The 17867-nt window shown below is 37.0% G+C and overlaps 1 pseudogene; it reads right to left on the bottom strand.

Moving 5' to 3' along the window:
- Positions 1–1425: 1425 nt before the first annotated feature.
- Positions 1426–17867, bottom strand: part of LOC100617937 (transcription factor E2F4-like) — a 35754-nt pseudogene continuing 19312 nt past the window's right edge.

Here is a 17867-nt window from a genome sequence, read left to right on the forward strand (position 1 = left end):
TTTCTTTCCTTGCAAAAAGTATAAAAATAATCTTTATATAGGAATCTCTTGTTTCCTGTAAATCTCTCTAAAGCTCCTTCCAAACATTTCTAGCTGGAGACAAGGGGTGGTGCATGTCATAGTTGAGGCAAGGACCTCTTTCTCCTTCCAGCCCTGGGCTACAGAGGAAGCCCTCAGGCTAGGGGCTCCGGATTAGGATCTATCCAGTTTGGAGAGTTACTTGACTCTAAAGTACTATGGAGCAGCAAGTAGGACACCTGGGGGAAAGTGGATATTGTTGAAAAGGGGATAGTTGCATTTCTCCTTAATTACAAAGAATGATTTGACTTTTTTCCTCTCCTCCATAAGAATCTGCAGGATTCTTTTAAGACTCCGGGAGTCTGGATCAAACTGAGGAAATAGATTTGCCTGGTTCTATTTGTTTTTATACTTGGGCTTGTCTCCTCACCTGGACCCTGGGTTTGGTCTTTTTCGCCTTGTGGGGAAGGAATATGGGCAGCAATGGGTAGAGGGGAGAGGGCAACCTTGATGGTGGGATCTAGGGATACTGTTTCACTCTGGGGAAGCAGAGCTTGAGTTCTAAGAGAAGGTGTGGGAAGAAAAAGAAGCTGGGGACATGAGGTTTCTGGCCCTTGGAAGAGGTACATGGCAAATGCTTTGGCTACCTGTGGATAGAGAATAAAGATATGGGGAGAAAGAGTGAGGACAGCATTAGACCCCTTCTCCCTCATTTTGATAGGCAGATAGCAAACTAGCTAGTAGCCATAAGGTGAATCTATGACCCTGATTATGAAATTTGGAAAGGGGGGAGATTAAAGATGCGTATTGGCTGGTTAGTCTGGATCCCAAAGAATGCTTGGGGCACTGGGCATGGAGGGAGAAGAAAGGACCAAAATAACCCCAAATCAACAATCTTGTCGTCTCCCAGCTCTGGGGGCTGCCACAGAGTCAGAGGTTGGGGACTGTAGTGTCAAAGAGGTCAAAGAAGCCATCAATTCCATCCAGGCTATAGTCATGGTCTCCAGGGGGAGAAGAGAGGTGAAGCAAGAGGGGCAAAAGCTTCTGAGGACATCAACTCCACCAACAGCCTTGAATTCATGCACTTTGTCATTGAATAAACATTTCTCACAGCTCCTTGGGGAAGTCCAGTCTGCCTGTAAGATCCAGCTAGATTGGCTCAAAAAAGGTAGAAAGATTGGACAAGATGGAGCTGCTCTCCTAGAAGCCAAGGACTGTAGTTGTCAGATGTGGTGGTCAGCAGTGCTGAGGGTACTGAGGACAACAGCATCCTTATTGTCTGCCCCAGGGCCATTAGTGTTCCCTTCAACTGGGCTGGCTATTGGCTACCCAATGACACTCTAGTACTGGTTGCTGGTGGGAATGGAGGGGCAGGGACTGCTGGAGATAGAGGTCAGGGTACTGGTCTCAGCTATAGAGGGGAAGGAATGACTGCTTGGTACTGAAGGACATCAGGGGAGAGCTTTATGCATCCTTGTTCACCAACAGCACATCAGTGGGGCCACTTGTACTCCTCAAATGGATCTATTGCTTCTTCAGCCTATTTTAGACCCTCAGATACTGACACTTCCAGGATTGTACCTAATGGGGTCTGAATGGCCAAGAGATTGTCCCCCATGAAATATTTGCAGATATCTTCCTAAGTGACATGATAAACAATTATTGTGAAAATCTTTGATAAACTTTTGGATGCTTTGCTGGATTCAAATTATGTTACTCTAACTCTTACTATCTCTGCTGAAACTCCTTGATCTCGGCCTTCAATTCAATGAGCTTGTCTGCTCTTTCCCTGGTGTTACAGCCAAGTTCCACTCACTTCCACTGGATACTGTTCTTCTTAGACTTCTTTTCAATCAGCAGAGTTGCTTCCAAGAAATTCATAATGCCATAGGGTCTTTACTTTTGTCAACCAGCCAAGTTGTCTGCTACAAGTTTCAGATGAAGGACTCCATCCTTGTTCTCCTGCAGCAATGACAAAAATTGGATTGTGGCACACAGGTAGAAAGTTAATGAGTCCAGGTTTGAACCTAGGACCTCCAGTCTCGAGGCTGAGCCACCTAGCAACTCTTTTTTTTTTTTTTCTTAAACCCTTACACCTTCTGTCTTGGAATCAATAATGTGTATTCTTTCCAAGACAGACGAGGTAAGGGCTAGGCAACGGGGGTCAAGTGACTTGTCCAGGGTCACACAGCTAGTAAGTGTCTGAGGTCAGATTTGAACATAGGACCTCCCGTCTCTAGGCCTGGCTCTCAATACACTGAGCCACCCAGCTTCCCCATTATCTTCTTATGCCTGCTTGTGGTAGAGGCGGCAGAAGTAACAGTGCCTTCAACCCAGACCCAGCCTGCTTCCCTCACTGCAGCCCAGGCTGGAGGCCCCTGACTAGTCACTTCTTTCTATAGTTAATATATCACTTATGGAAGATCAAGTTTGACACCAAGCGAAACTCTATTTGCCCTGCTCTTTCCCTATTTATTATTTTGAGATATTTATTTCAAGATTCTAGTTTCTGCCTCATATGTCACCAATATTTCTGCTGTATCTTTGCTCTCCATAACTTTTTCTGTGGAAGACAAAGCTTCAATTATTAGGACATAGACACTTAATCTTCTGTGAAATAATTTGTAATCTGCTAGGAATGTCCAATTGGGGAAATTGATCCTATATAGTAGAAGAATGAGAAAGCTGATGGCACTGGTTTTAAAAAATAAGTTAATTTCTATAACACTATCAAGGAGGATAACCATAGATTACTAATACTTTTTTTTAAGAAAGAAATTTTCCACATCCTTCCCCCAATGAATAGATGTGTCTCTCTTTCTTACCTCTATAATTCTTTTTGTGATTTAAATAGATAACATGGATTTAACTATAAGCTTTTTGAAGATGACTTGTCAATCCCTTTATCCAGAGATCTCCTTTTTCTGTCAAAGATAACAACACTCTTTTGCTCCCCTTTACTTTTCATTTTCTCATCACCTCTCACTTAGAATATTGCAACCAACTCTTAAGTGGTGTCCTATTATATTCTTTCCCTTTCTAATCTACTGCCACTGAGCTAACATTCTGATATTACAAAAAAAAAAAAAAAACCTCCAAATATTTCACTCCTCTCAAGAATTAGAATTTCATTGCCTTTAGGACAAAATATAAATTCTACTAAATAGTATTTATGACTCTTCATAATTCATTTTCAGGTTATCTTTAAGAGTTTAAGGAGGTTACTGATTCATATTAAATATGCACATTGTCCAACTTAAACTTCATCAATGTAGCAAAGCAGTCTATTCCTCTCTAATTGACTTCTTTTCTCACGTCCGACAAAAGTTATTCCAGACCTTCTGTTACCACCAAAAGTTCCAAACTACTTCCTCTGCCTTAACTCAACCTTAACTAATTCGTAACTCAAAACAAAACAAAATTAAATTTAAAAAAAGAAGTCGTAGTAAGATTTGTATTCTAGCATTCCCTTCATTAGTTTTCTAAGGTTTTATTTGTCCTGTGTTATATAGTCAGTAAATGTTTGAAGTCATATTCATATTTAGATCTTCTTGACTCTATGCTAAGTACTCATGGTACCTCCCCGTTGATTCAAAAAAAAATTAAAGGTATAATTAAACAAAGCACAATCTGAAGATATATAATTATTAGGATGTTATCAATGATGGCTATAAGTGAAGTAATTAAGGACATAAAAATGACTAAGAAAAAGATGGACTATGAATTGAAAAAGAAAGTCATTATGTAAGTAGCATAAGTTCACTGATATTCCTGAGATATTAAAACAACAGGAAAAACAATTTAATAGATCCATGAACAAGGATATAACTGAAAAAGTTAAATAAAAAGTAAAAGTTAAAATAAGTTGCAAAGGATAATTTTTTTATGTTTTCTGCATTGGTAGGGAAACAGTAATGATGAAATGAGAGAACCATCAAAGTAGTAAAGAGTGATATTTAACATAAAAAATAAACATTACATAAACTCCTATCATCTGTTTCAGAGCAGAACCTGCCTGAATCACAATGCGGCTTCCAACCAGATCACAGCACCATCAACATGGTATTCACGGTGAGGCAAATGCAGGAAAAATGCCTTGAGCAGAACCTGAGTCTCTACATTGTCTTCATAGACCTGACAAAGGCCTTTGACACAGTGAACAGGGAGGCATTGTGGGTGATGCTTCGAAAGCTCGGTTGCCCAGCAAAATTCATCAAACTGATCCAGCTCTTTCATGTTGACATGACAGGGGAAGTCCTATCTGGTGGAGAGACTTCTGATTGCTTCAACATCTCCAATGGCATGAAACAAGGCTGCGTCCTTGCTCCAGTACTATTCAACCTATCCTTCACCCAAGTATTACGACATGCTGTGATGGACCTGGGTGTCTACATCAAATACCGATTGGATGGCTCACTATTTGACCTTCCCTGCCTGACCACAAAAACAAAGACAACAGAGAGACTCATCCTGGAAGCTCTCTTCGCAGATGACTGTGCTCTCATGGCCCACCAAGAAAATCATCTTCAAACCATTGTGGACAGTTTCTCTACCACAACAAAACTGTTTGGCCTGACCATCAGCCTCAGCAAAACAGAGGTACTGTTTCAACCTGCACCAGGGAGACCAACAAACCAGCCGTGCATTACAATCGACAGCACACAGCTTTCCAACATCAACACTTTCAAGTACCTGGGCAGCACCATCGCCAACGACGGGTTCCTAGACCATGAGATCAATTCCTGGATCCAAAAGGCCAGCCAGGCACTCGGGTGGCTGTCCTCTAAAGTCCTCCAACACAGCGGTGTAAGCACTGCAATGAAGCTCAAAGTGTATAACGCAGTAGTCCTCAGCTCGCTCCTGTAAGGTTGTGAGACATGGACACTGTACCAGAAGCACATGAAACAGCTGGAGCAATTCCACCGATGCTCTCTCCGGTCAATCATGAGGATCCGATGGCAGGACCAAATCACCAACCAGGAAGTCCTCAACAGAGGCAACTCCACCAGCATCGAAGTAATGGTCCTCAAAACCCAGCTACGATGGTCTGGACATGTCATCCGCATGGACCCACAGTGAATACCAAGACAGGTATTCTATAGTGAACTGTCAGCTGGACTCAGGAAACAAGGTCGACCAAGGAAAAGTTACAAGGATCAGCTAAAGTCAAACTTGAAGTGGGCTGTCATTACACCAAAGCAACTAGAACTTGCTGCCTCTGACAGAAGCAATTGGCGAACCCACATTAACCATGCTGCCACCACCTTTGAAGATGAACGAAGTCAATGTCTTTCCCCTGCGCATGAACACCGACACCAGGCCACAACTGCGCCTCCTGTAACAACTGGCGTCCCATGCCCCATGTGCCACAAATTCTGCTTCTCAGCCTTTGGACTTCAAAGCCACATGAGGATACATCAATAGATGTTAATGCTCAAAGACAATAGTCATTCTCAGCTTCCAAGAGACTATTACTAAACATTTAAAAATATTTGATTTACTAATTCCATAAAGTCATATCTTAAATTTGAAGACTTCCAATATGCTTCCCCCTACCATTTACTGCTTCAAGTTGCTGTCTGAACATGTTATTAGTAGCAGAGAAAAAAATGAAAAGATGGAATCCTTTTTGCCATAAATTAAATAAATAATTAAGAAAATGTTATGGGGGAAAGAATAAGCCCCACAGCATTATACTTGTCTGATTTTTATAAATATTATTTTTAAAATTTAAAAAGTTCCTTGAATAATAGAATCATCTAATAAAATTCATGAGAGAAACATTTATATTTAGGGCATTTTAATTTTAATAAACATTCCCTAGAAGCCAATTAAGTTTAGCATAAGAGCATATTGTATATCTCATAAACTACAGAACTATCATGTAATAGGTGGTCATAATTCAAACTTAAATTTACTTTTCGCTTTTTATACTATATCTTTTAGTTTTAAATTACTTAAATCATAAAATTAATTATTTTAAAGATCATTTACTGATTGTTTTATTTTTATCTCTAATCCCTTTGAATTAGTCACCTTTTTCTTAACCAATACTGAGTGTTCTGACAATTTTTCTATCCCATGTTTTCTGATATTTTTTTTCTGTTTTCTTTTCTTCAGGCAAACAGGCAACAGGACAGTGAGAATTCTCATAGAAATGATTTTATGCTATGCATAAAAAAGAACATGAATTCCAACTAGTATACATTTGCTATTTAATAATTTTAATTTATTTATTCTTCTGACCCTATAACTGTTTATATTTTATTCATATGTTTAAATTTCTAGGTTTTTATTTCATTATTGTGAATCTTCAAGTGTTCTTCATTAAAGTTTGCTTGATTTAGCAAATCAAATTATTCATAAAAAATCTTGTTGGTTACTAAACATCTAAGGACAATGAGATTTATTTTGTTGCCATTTTAAAAGTCTAGCAAATTATAGCTGTTGTTTTTTCTAGTACCCCCAACTCTCCAGTCTATATTTGAAAATACTTTCTGTAACACTACACACTAATCAAAGAAGAAATACTTTTTTTTTGCTAAGTTCCATCAAAAAGTATACAGTGTGAGATTTAAAATGGTTGAGGTCTTAAACTGTAGTGATTAAAATAGTGGAAGATATAAATTGTGATAGATATAAGAGAGGGTGAGTAAATTTGACCGCAGAAATATGTTTCACTACAGTGTCTTGGGTTTAAAATCAAATATAAGGTGGTCTCCAGGGAAATATTCCCAATTATTCAAATACCCAAGTCAATTGGGTTTTATAGAGATTTTAATTAACAATACGAGTAATCAAAGAAAGAGAGAGAGAGTAAGAAAGGAATAAGTATGAAGGGCCTCAAGCCAATATGGCCTAGACCTGAGACTTAAAAGAGAGAAATCAGTCAGTTTTTTAACACTCACCACAAGGTCTGACTAAACAAGGATACTAGTGACACCAGTCCAGCGTCCTTCCTCAAAGAGTCTTCCAGCCAGAGATTGTTTCAAAGGGCCTCTCTCAAGAGCCTCCAGAGCTCCTACCCCAGAGGGACAGAGCCCCTCAGAGGAGCTCCTCAAGGAGCTCTCCTTCAGAATGAGAGTCAGAAATCGAGATCCCTTGCTCTTCTCTGAGCTCTTATTTTTAAGGGCAAAATCTCCTCTGTCACCTCCCCTAAGTCCTTACATCTACCAATCACTGAAGATGTTTCTAAAGGACTGCCCATTTTGAATTCACTGCTGAGTAGTTTTAATCTCTTTAGTAAGTCAGGAAAAAATGCTGCTGTGTCGACAAATTTCATTAAGAAAAAAACCTCTGAATAAGTTATCACCCTTTTAGGTTTAAGTAGTTTACAAGTTGCCCCACCTATATGGGTACTTAGTATCCCATTTTATCAATTCTAAAACAGTCATGACTCAAAGAACTTCCTGTCCCTTCCATAAGCATGGATCAAAGTACTTTCATTGTTAAGCAAACAGTTTTCTGTCCTAGAGCAGTCTTAGGTAGGGTGGAGCAGGGACACTCCCATAGCTAGGAGCCCCCACACTCAAGTAGAGTTCTCACCATCTGCTAGGGAATTTTTTTAAATAGAAGATTCCCCAATGGGGGAAACCCCTAACATTCATAAGTCTGAGAAATTTTGAGGTTTACAACAGGTGTGAAATACTTTATATTTGCAAAGTATTTAGTGATGGCTTCTTTTAGAAGTTATTAGTATTATGTCCACTTTTGGAAAAAACAAGGCAGAAAACAAAACGTTCTTGCTTGATACTACTTTGAAAACACTGCAAAAAATGAATCTGTTCTTGAATTTCCCTGCTAATATGTTTTCTGAAGAATATAGAGGACATATTTATTTGTAGAACTGATTAGCTTTCTGCCACCATTCCCCTCTGTCTTTTCAATTCCCCACAGTATTTTTTTAAATTAAAATGAATCAATTATCTGCAAGGTTCCTTAGAGTTCTTAAAATAATTCATATGTGATCTCATTTGACTCATGAATTAACTGTTTAGGGGGAAATGGAGGTGAGAAAGTTAAGTGAATTTCACAGGGTCCCAAAGCTGGTAAATCTAAAGAAAGATTTGAAGTAAAGTCTGTTTCCAGGCCCAGCACTCTATCCATTGTGCCACCTAGCTCCCTTGTGAATTTTCCCCAATAGTTGTTATAACAAATGTAATCTAGCACTATTTTATCTTGAAGACCTTTTGAACTATCTTAGTTTTCACTATAATTTTATTTTCTGAAAAAGTTTATTTTCCCTTTACTAAAAACAAAACTAAACTAAAATAGATAAACAAAAAATCTTTCTCATAGGACCTTTCTGATTTTTCGTGTTCTGTTATTCTAAGTATCAGCTTGACCCCACTAGAATTCAGGCAAAAATTAGGGAGACAAATTGTCCTTTGTGGGGGGATTTGAATGAAACCATACCTCATAAAATTTGGTCTAGAATCTCTAGACCTATAGATATTTCCTAAGAGTAGAAACTATGGTCTATCCCAGTCAACTAGCCATTTGACCTTTTATCCATTCGATTTGGACATATTTAAGATCTGGGATGAAGTTCTTTTTACTTTCTTTCCTCTATTGCTACAGAAATCCTTAAAGACAAATCTTTTCCCTGAAGATATTACACCTCACCAAACTTGAAGACACTTAAGCCTGTTGAGTTAGTCATGGTAAAATGGAATTATCTCTAGTCCTTGAATTCTTAACTTGAGCTCCATGGATTGATTTTGTATGGACTATAAGTCACATCTTTATTTTCACTAACATCTAACTAAAAATTTACCATTTTCTTCAATTATTTAAAAACTATTTTTAGAAAGACTCCATGGGTTTTGTTTGATTGCCAGAGGTATCCATTTCACACATAAAGTTAAGAATCTCTGCTCTAATCCCTTCCCACCCACCCTAGCTTCTTTGGATCTCCTTAGTGATCATTAATATCCTTTCCTTATAAATGCCCCTTACAACTATCTCCTCAAATCTACCCCCAAATCCAGGGACAAGTTATATGCATAATCATGGGGGCATAAACAACAAAATGCCTGGCACATATAATAATTTAATAAATACTTGTTGATTGATTGGTGAGCATTCTTGTCATAGAAAGAGGCCCCTACTTCCTAATCCCCAAGGCCATTTTAAGATAGGAATTTAACTAAATTCTTCCCTTGGATAGTTTATATTCTACTGCTAGGGTGGGGGTGGCAGGCAAGACTTTATTCAGAGAGCCATTATAACACCAGGAAAGAAATTTTAACTGCTTTACTCCCTCTGGAAACTTGTGGAAATCTTTGAAAGTTTCAGGGCTCCAGTTTTCTCATTTGTTAATATGGGATGATAGATTAGATGACCTCTGCATTTCAGTCCTCAGTTTATGAAATCGTTATTCCAAAGTGATTTGAATAGGAAGAGCCTATTTCCAAACAGGGATTGCAGGAAAACAAAGAACGAAATTTCCCAGAAGAGGTAATGCCTAAGCTGATTCTTGAAAGCTGTTAAAACTTCAAAAGTAGGCATGAGAAGAGAATGATTCCAGGCACAGAAGAAAATTGGGTAATGCAAGGAGACAGGACATAAATATTGGGTTTGACAATTAATTCAATAGTCAAATATGCCTTTACCACAAAGTGCATGAAACAGAGTATGTAGGATAAAACTGAAAAAAAAATTACTTGTAATTAGATTATGTATGGCCTTAAACACAGTCAATGAAATTTATAGGTTAGCCTAGAAAGTGAATGCTTTTGAATAATAGAGTTGTAATGATCAGAGTTTTGTCTTAAGAAGATTATGTTGGAAGCTTTGTGGAAAATAGATCTGAGAAGGCCATGACAAGAAACAAGAAAAATAAATAGACTCACCTCAGGAAAATTGTGTCTTGAGTGGTAGCTGTGTCAATGGAAGAAAGAAGAAATACATGAGAGTTGTAATGCTAGAATCTTGAAGAGTTCAGAACTTGAATAATGGGGGAGAGGAGGCAAGGTGAAAGAGAAAATAACCCCAAAGTGAAAGAACCTGGGCAACCAGCAATACAGGAATATCCTTAGATGAAGAAATATGACAGTTGGGAAGTGATGCAGTTTTAAGAGGAAAGGTGATTGGTTTTGTTTTACAGATATTAAGAGTATAGTAACTCTGAAGAGACCAGTCAAGATGGCAATGTAGGAAAAAAACAATATAGCTCAAATTCCCCTGACAGTCACTCCACCAAGAACCAGAAAAATGCATTACAGTGAATCCTAATCAAGAAATTCAAGAAAAATCACAGTGAGATTGTTTTTTCAGCTTAGATTCACACAGGTAGCTAAGAATTTGTAGACACTGGGGACTAGATTTAGACAGGATAGTTCCATCATGAGTCATTTGGTGCAAGAATTCATCAAGGAACTATCTCTTTGTGCACTAGAGCAATAAGAGGTTGAAAGGCCAGCAAAAGTGTATGTGGGGAGGGGGGGGTGCTAACGCTGTGCAGAGAGCAGACAGATAACAATTTTATGCCAGAGCTGATGCCCAGATTTAGCACTGACCAAAAAGGGTGTTAATACTGAATGACGGTAGTTCAGGACAAGGATTTATAATAGACTGGGACTATGTAGAAGACCAAGAACAAGAGGAAGGAGTAGCTACTTGACTCTGGCTCTTGTAGCAGAACATCAACTCAGAAATAAGCCCCAATCCAATCTGAGGCTTGAAACAAAATAACCAGGACAGGAATCTCAGAGGAAAGGACAACTGTGGTTTATTCCTCTGAACCTGCAGAACCTTCAGATAGCTGACAATACTTGGGTCCACTACAGCTTAAAATGGGGGCAAACCCTTAGTTGTGTTTTACAGACTCAAATCCAGATTAAGATCTTGCAAAAACAATTTAGAAATATTGAAATCAGATGCGTTGGTTTTGTCTGTTTGTTCGTGTTGGTCTCTGCCTAGTTTTTGCCATATTATTTTCCAGTTTTCCAAGCAGTTTTTAATTGAATAATGTGTTCTTTGAAAAGCTTAAATCTTGGGGGTTGTCAAATGCTCAACTACTCTGATCATTTACAACTTTATGTTGAGTGCCTAATTTATTCCATTGATTTACTATATTTCTTAGTACTAGATCATTTTGATGTTGCCCCTTTATAATACAATTTGAGATCTAGTATAGCTACGTCAACTTCCTTCATTTCTTTTTCATTAATTCATTTGAAATCCTTGGCATTTTGTTCTTTTAGTTGAATTTTATTATTTTTTCTACCTCTATGAAATAATTTTTGAATAGTTTGGTTTGTATGGCACTGAATATGTAAATTAATTTAGGTAGAATCATTATATTTATTACTTTGGATCTGCATACCCAAAAGCCATTGGTTTTTTTTTTTCCATTTTTTTTAGATTTGATTTTGTTTGAAAGGTATGTTGCAATTGTGGTCATATAGTTCCTGGTTTTGCCTTAGTATACAGAAAAAGATCAGTCTTCCTGAGTTCAGGCCCTGCAATTTGTCCACTGTACTACCCTAAATCTAATAGTAGCATATATTACATTATACTATAAATTAGTGATCATCAAACTAATTTTGTATTGATTAAGAAATAGGTCAATCAGTGTAACAAACTATGCTTTTGTTCATCCTTTGTTTTGAAGAGGACCAATGACAGTATGTGGTTATGTCTTAACTTTTATGTGAATTGGATTTATGAATTGGATAATATAAGGCAGAGTTGGGTATAGTCATTAGCCTCACTCTCTCTTCCAGAGACCTTGAAGTCCAGTGGCAAGGCAGAAGTCAGGCTGACTGGCAATAACCTAGGATGCAGCAGATGACCTTGGTATCTTCAATGTCTTATCAGTCTTAAGCACTCCACAGTGATTGCTTAGGCCACCTTTGTGGTCCTTAGAACAAATTGTTCTTAACCACCATTTCTGCCAAGCAAAGTTTTCTCATGTTTGAGGTAGAAATCCCCTTTACTCACTAAGGAGTTTAAGGACTACCTGTCAGTTACCCTCTGTCTGGCTTAGTTCATCTGCTAAGAGCTACACTGTATGTGGCCACTGGGAATAGCTTCTTAGAGCCACAGGTGATGAAAGTTGGGCACCCAAAGTGTATGAGTAGCTCTTCAAATGACTCGGCAAACACTCACATCAGAGCTACTCATTCTTCTTGAATACTCCATACCCTCAGATCATAAATATACAATAAAGAAACAAATGAGCAAAGAAGCCTAAAACTATAAAACAATATATCCCAACTATTTGCGTAAGTACTCACCATTAGCACAACAGCAAACTAAATAAACATCCTGAGGAAACTGGAAACCAGTCTACCAGAATCTATGTAGAACTATATTTCTTACCATATCTCAAATTATGCTCTCAATGAGTACATGGATTCCACATAAAGCATGACATCATAATAAACAAATTAAATAAACAGGGGAGAAATTACCTTTCAAATCTATGAATAATGTAAGCATTCTGGAAACAAAAGACAGAGCTAATGAAATATCAGCAGGGTAGAAAGCCTGATTGGCTTTGAGATATATGTAGTTCAATGAGAAAGTAGAGACAAATGAAACTAGCTCTCCCTCCCCTGGAGTTTGATGTTAAAAGAGAGAAGGAAAATAGTATTTTTTGAACATTTGTGGAGATCATATTTATTAGGAAAAGGAAAAGGAAAGCTAGGAGTGAAGATATAGACATATCCATAGACAGACAGATAGACAGATACATATGCAGAGAAAATGCTCACTAGAACAACGTTATGAAGACAGGAAGGAATGGGATCAAGGTAGAAGTGGAAGAATTAGCTTTGATAACAAAGATGCTACCTCTTCCTCAGTGATTGAAGCCAAGAAGAAGAGGACATGTATAAAATTTTTGAGCTGTGAAGTTGCAGGGATGAGGATGATGATAATAAACAATTGAAGTTTATATAGCCCTTTTAAGTTCACATTATCTCATTTGAGTTTCAAAGGGGGAAACAAACTCTATGTGGTAAATGCTACAGACAAAAATGACCATTTCTAGATTAGGAAACTGAGATTCAATGCTATAAAAATATAGGTGGACAAGGGGATATTTTAATAACCACATCTTTTGTTTTTATTTAATCCAGTCTTTTGTCTTTTCCTTTCATAGAGTTGCCAAAATAGTCTTTTTGAGGAACACATCACAATAACTGTACTTAAAAGTATTTGGCATATCCTTATAGACTTTATGTCAAAAATTCTAATGACTCAGGTTGCCTTTTAATCCTCTCCACAATTGAAGCTGAATTTTCCTTTCATTTCCATTTCTCTTATTCATGCTGGTCTGAGCCAAAGGATACTATTTCCTATTCACCTAAATTTGATATATATTTTGCTTCTATGCATTCACTCAAGTTGACCAATTTCCTTTTTATTTTTGTCTTTGGTGAAACACATCTCCCAAAGCTCACAGTTGTGTTGTAAGCTCCTCTATAAAGCATCTCCTAATGTTTTAAAGTTGTTAGTCATCTCTCCCTCTACAAATCATCTTGGATTTATTTATATATGTATTTCTCTAGTAGAATGTAAGCTTCTTAAGGCCAGGGAGGAATGATTTCTCTCTGGTCATTGTAGCTCCAAGATCCAGCACAATACCTTAAATATAATGAATATTTATGGATCGCTGTAGAATTGAATTAGACTTCTTCTATTGAGAATTTGAATATGGCCTTCCTGGCATCCTAGCTATTCTTAAAATGACTTTATTCTGTGTCGTCTGGTAGCTTAGTTCTAAAATTTTCTGCTATAATAGATAGTAGTTTAAAGTTTGGAGTTTGTAAAATGTCATTGAAAGGAAGTAAGATAATAGGATAGGCATTTCTTAATTAATTCCTTAGTGTAAACATTCATTACTTTCTGTGGAGTGTCAAGAATTTCCAAAATATTTAAAAAATCCATATTAAAAGAATTTCCAAAAGCAAAAATGATATTTTTGTTCATTTTCTGATTTCAAAGATTCTAAATATCTCTGTTTCATTCTATTGACCCAGAAAACAGAAAGTTAAATGGCACATATGAAAATAGCAAATGCTTTAATTTTACATTCACATGCCAGGTGATGAATGAGAATTCGTATTTGTCAAGCTATACCTTTAATAGTTTTGGATTGTTGCTGCTAATATGATCCTCATTAAGAAAGAGCAGTTAGATCTGTAAAGATTAAAATTAATATTCAATACTCCAAGTATTATTTTAATACTATTTATTAAAATCCACTTAGAGCAGAGAGAAATTAAAAACAACCAGATAGCTCAAAAAAAAATCAGAGAAAGACAAAAAACTGCTCAATCCCCCAGGCTCATACAAAACAGAGAGACCACATGTGCGGAAATGGAAACTCAAAACCTCAATACATATAAGGAGACACACAAACGGGAAAAGGGAAAGAGGACTGTGGGAAATATAGTCTCTAGGGTTCAAGATTCTAAAGTAATGCATTCTCACCTGTGATCCTTTTGGAGACCACTCTTCCCAATGTATTATAAAAAGATAACTTATAACTTGAACTAGTATACAGATATTATAGTTTTCAAAGGAAATTACAATAATTTGGGGATTAGAGGAAAATAAAAGAGAAAAGAAAGAAAATAATAGGTGCATTGACAAAAAGCCAATTAGAGGGTAGTCCCCTTTGGTATGAGTGTATATTCAAAATAAAAGCATTTCAACCCTCCAAAAGTCCAATTCACCATATCTCAAAGTTCACTCTGGCTCTTCTAGTGCATCTTCATCACATCTTCTAGATTCTGGGAAGTGGCCTCTTGTTCTAAATTAGGCTCAAATTCAAGTCAAAGTTCACAACAATAAATAGTCCCCACTGAGAAAAATAATAATATACCCCCCCAGGAGGATACAGGGATACACGTAGGAATTACACAGGAATACATGATCAAGTCATAAGGCATATGAATCAAGTATCAAAAAAAATTCAAAGAAGTCAAAAAAATTTTAAAAAATAACTTCTGAGTCAGATAAAAATATAAAAAGAAGACTTGAAAATTTTCTGGGAAGAAGGAAAAAAAGAAAAAAGAAAAAATATCACAACTCAAAACAGGTTCTTGTATCGATCCATGTCCCAAGAGTGTACAGTTGTCACCAACCCAATTTAGCAGTCTGGACTACAGTAAGTTGTCACATCATGAGAGAAAATAGAAAAAGAGACTAGATATTGAGACAAATGGGAAATAGTAGTCCCCAATTCAACCCACACACCCCATTTTTTATTTTTTGCTCTTTCATGACAATGTAGCCAGAGCAATTGATGTTATATGCTTAATATAGAGTATGGTACACAGAAATCCTGCATTTAACACATGTTAAATTGTCACAATCTTGAGTCTCACACATGATCAAGTTATTTTGTTTTTTTTCTGTAGAATGTCATCAATCCCTATCGGAATGGTTTAGTTTCTTTTACGTTTTTGGGCTCATTGGCAATTTGCAGGTTAAGTTCTGTGCTCCTTTGTGGTCCATTTCTCTTTGGATTTGACATAGTCATTGAGCAAAAGTCTCATAGTCCAAAACCTTTCTGTGTATGATTTTATATGTTAGGTAAACATACATTTTAGCTTATTCTATTGAAAAAAGTAAATATAGTTAAAAAAAACTTTTCAATACTAGTGACATGTATTTCAAAAGCAAAAAATGAGAAAAGAAGGAAAAAAAAAATCAAATACTGTGTGAACTTTAGATTTAATCCACCCTGCTTAGTCTTTAGAATTTTAGCAACCAAGAATGTATACACTCCCACTTAAGGATTAAGTGTGGGGGAGGATGGTCTGTGACCCACATGTGTTAGCAAGTGACAAATCAGAAACAACTGACTGATTCCCTGTGCTGTCCTAAGCCAAGTTTAAGCCACCATTGGTACATGTGAGTTGCAGGAAGTAATGTAAAGAACTTCCTTTATATTTTGTGTCACTTCCTGTGAGCGTGTTTTGGCGGCCTTTTGTGGTGCTTCTTGAGTGAGTGTTAAGGCTGAATCCTCTTTTCCTGGCTTGCTGAAGGCACCAGCCTCCAAAGGAGGCCCCGCATCTTGGAGGAAGCCTCGTGGCTGGAAGCCGAGCTAGATTTAATCTTCTGAGAAGGTCCTTGGCTGAGGCCTCTGAGCCAGAGTAGATCTTTTACCTTTTCTCTCTTTCTCCCTCATTCTTAATTTCTTCCTTCTATTATAAATAAACCACCATGAAATTTTATTCTGACTTGAGTATTTCATTGGGATTTAGAATTTAAATCCCTGGCGACAACTAAAAATATATTCAGTCTCAACCCTAAAATTTACCCTTAACAACTGTATGACACATGTAGGAAGAAAATGTAAAGATTAAAATTTAGGGGAGACTGAGGCAGGTAGAAATTAGTTTCTCTCTGCAAGGAGTATTATATTTTTATGAGGTTTATTAAAGATTATGGATTAAAGAAAATACAGGATAAGAAACACATGCCTAGGCCAGAGAGGCCTAGACAAGATAATCTCATATCACGGAAGAGACGCGTCTACTCCAAAATGAAAGTCCAAAAGGAGAGAGCACAAAAGCCTTTGCAATCAGGTTAAATCCCTTTTCGATCTCAGCCCACCTCAGAATTCCCATGAGATTACAAAGCATTTTGGGGACGTGAAGCAAAGGCTTGTGGGTATTGAAGTCCAGAGTTTGAGTCTATTTTTACAAAAACAAAATGTTAAAATGTGTATATGTCATAATTACAGAGGTAAAGTATAGAGACTAATTCTCAAAAAATGGGATTCACATCCTCTTTGACTTACCATGATCCTCAGTGTGAGTGCAAATAAGGTAGTTAAAACAATGTCAGTGCAAATGAGGTAGATAAAGCAATAATACATTCAAGAAAATGCAAAAAATTAGAAAAGGCACAAAATATTACAAAAGGCACATCAGGTCAATATAGGTCACTAATACCGATTTCGTCTATGAGGTAGTATATGTGTTTCCCTACAAGACAACTTGTGCAAATACAAGGATCTGCTAGATAGAGTGCAACAAAATAGTACAAGTACAGCAATAAAGAAGTCCAATCACAATCAATAGTTAAATTTAATCAGTGCAAGCAATTATTCATTATCCATAGATGGTACTCGTTTTACATAGCTACAATGAATCTATGAGTCCCTCTCTCTAATTTTTATGGCTTTTGGTGTAGTTAGTAGGATCTGGAATGGTCCATAATAAGCAGGTTCCAGTCAACCCAGTACATTTGAAATTCTTTATGTACACACTATCACTTGTGTAAGGAGGAAATGGAGTTAATTTTTAAAAGGGTTGGACTTGATTATTTAAGAGTGTGGTCACCAGAAATTTAATTAATTCCAAAGAAATTTTATTTACAATTTATTTACAAAATTTAGAAAGAGTGAAACAAGAAATCAGAGAGAGAATAAGATAAGATATCTAGCTTGAGCACTAAATAATTTACTTCCATCCCCTACAGGCAAGGAGAATAAGTTTTAATTGGCCTCAGCAAAGCCAAGGAACTGGGAAGTGTCTCTCAAGAGTAGGTCTCTCCAGAGGATAGGTTTTTTTTTTCTTTCATAAAATTCCAGCAGTTAAGAGTCAGCTTTTCACTCACCACATCTCATTCTAGTCAGCAGATTATTCTGCCCCCTCTTCACCAGCCTCAACTCAAAGGCATGAAAAATTCCTCCAGTCTCCACTTCCAAAAAATGAAGTACTCCTCTCTCACAGGAAGTTCCACTCCCAGTTCCAGTTCCAAGTTGAATTCCACTTTTAAAGACATTTTCTCTTGTGTCACTTTCCCCTAATTCCAAGTCTAACGATCACTGCTGACTCTGGTCTAGGACTGCCCAGAAGGCAGTTAGTCAATTCTGATTT

Source organism: Monodelphis domestica, chromosome 3, assembly GCF_027887165.1.
Source record: "Monodelphis domestica isolate mMonDom1 chromosome 3, mMonDom1.pri, whole genome shotgun sequence".
NCBI classification, from domain to species: domain Eukaryota; kingdom Metazoa; phylum Chordata; class Mammalia; order Didelphimorphia; family Didelphidae; genus Monodelphis; species Monodelphis domestica.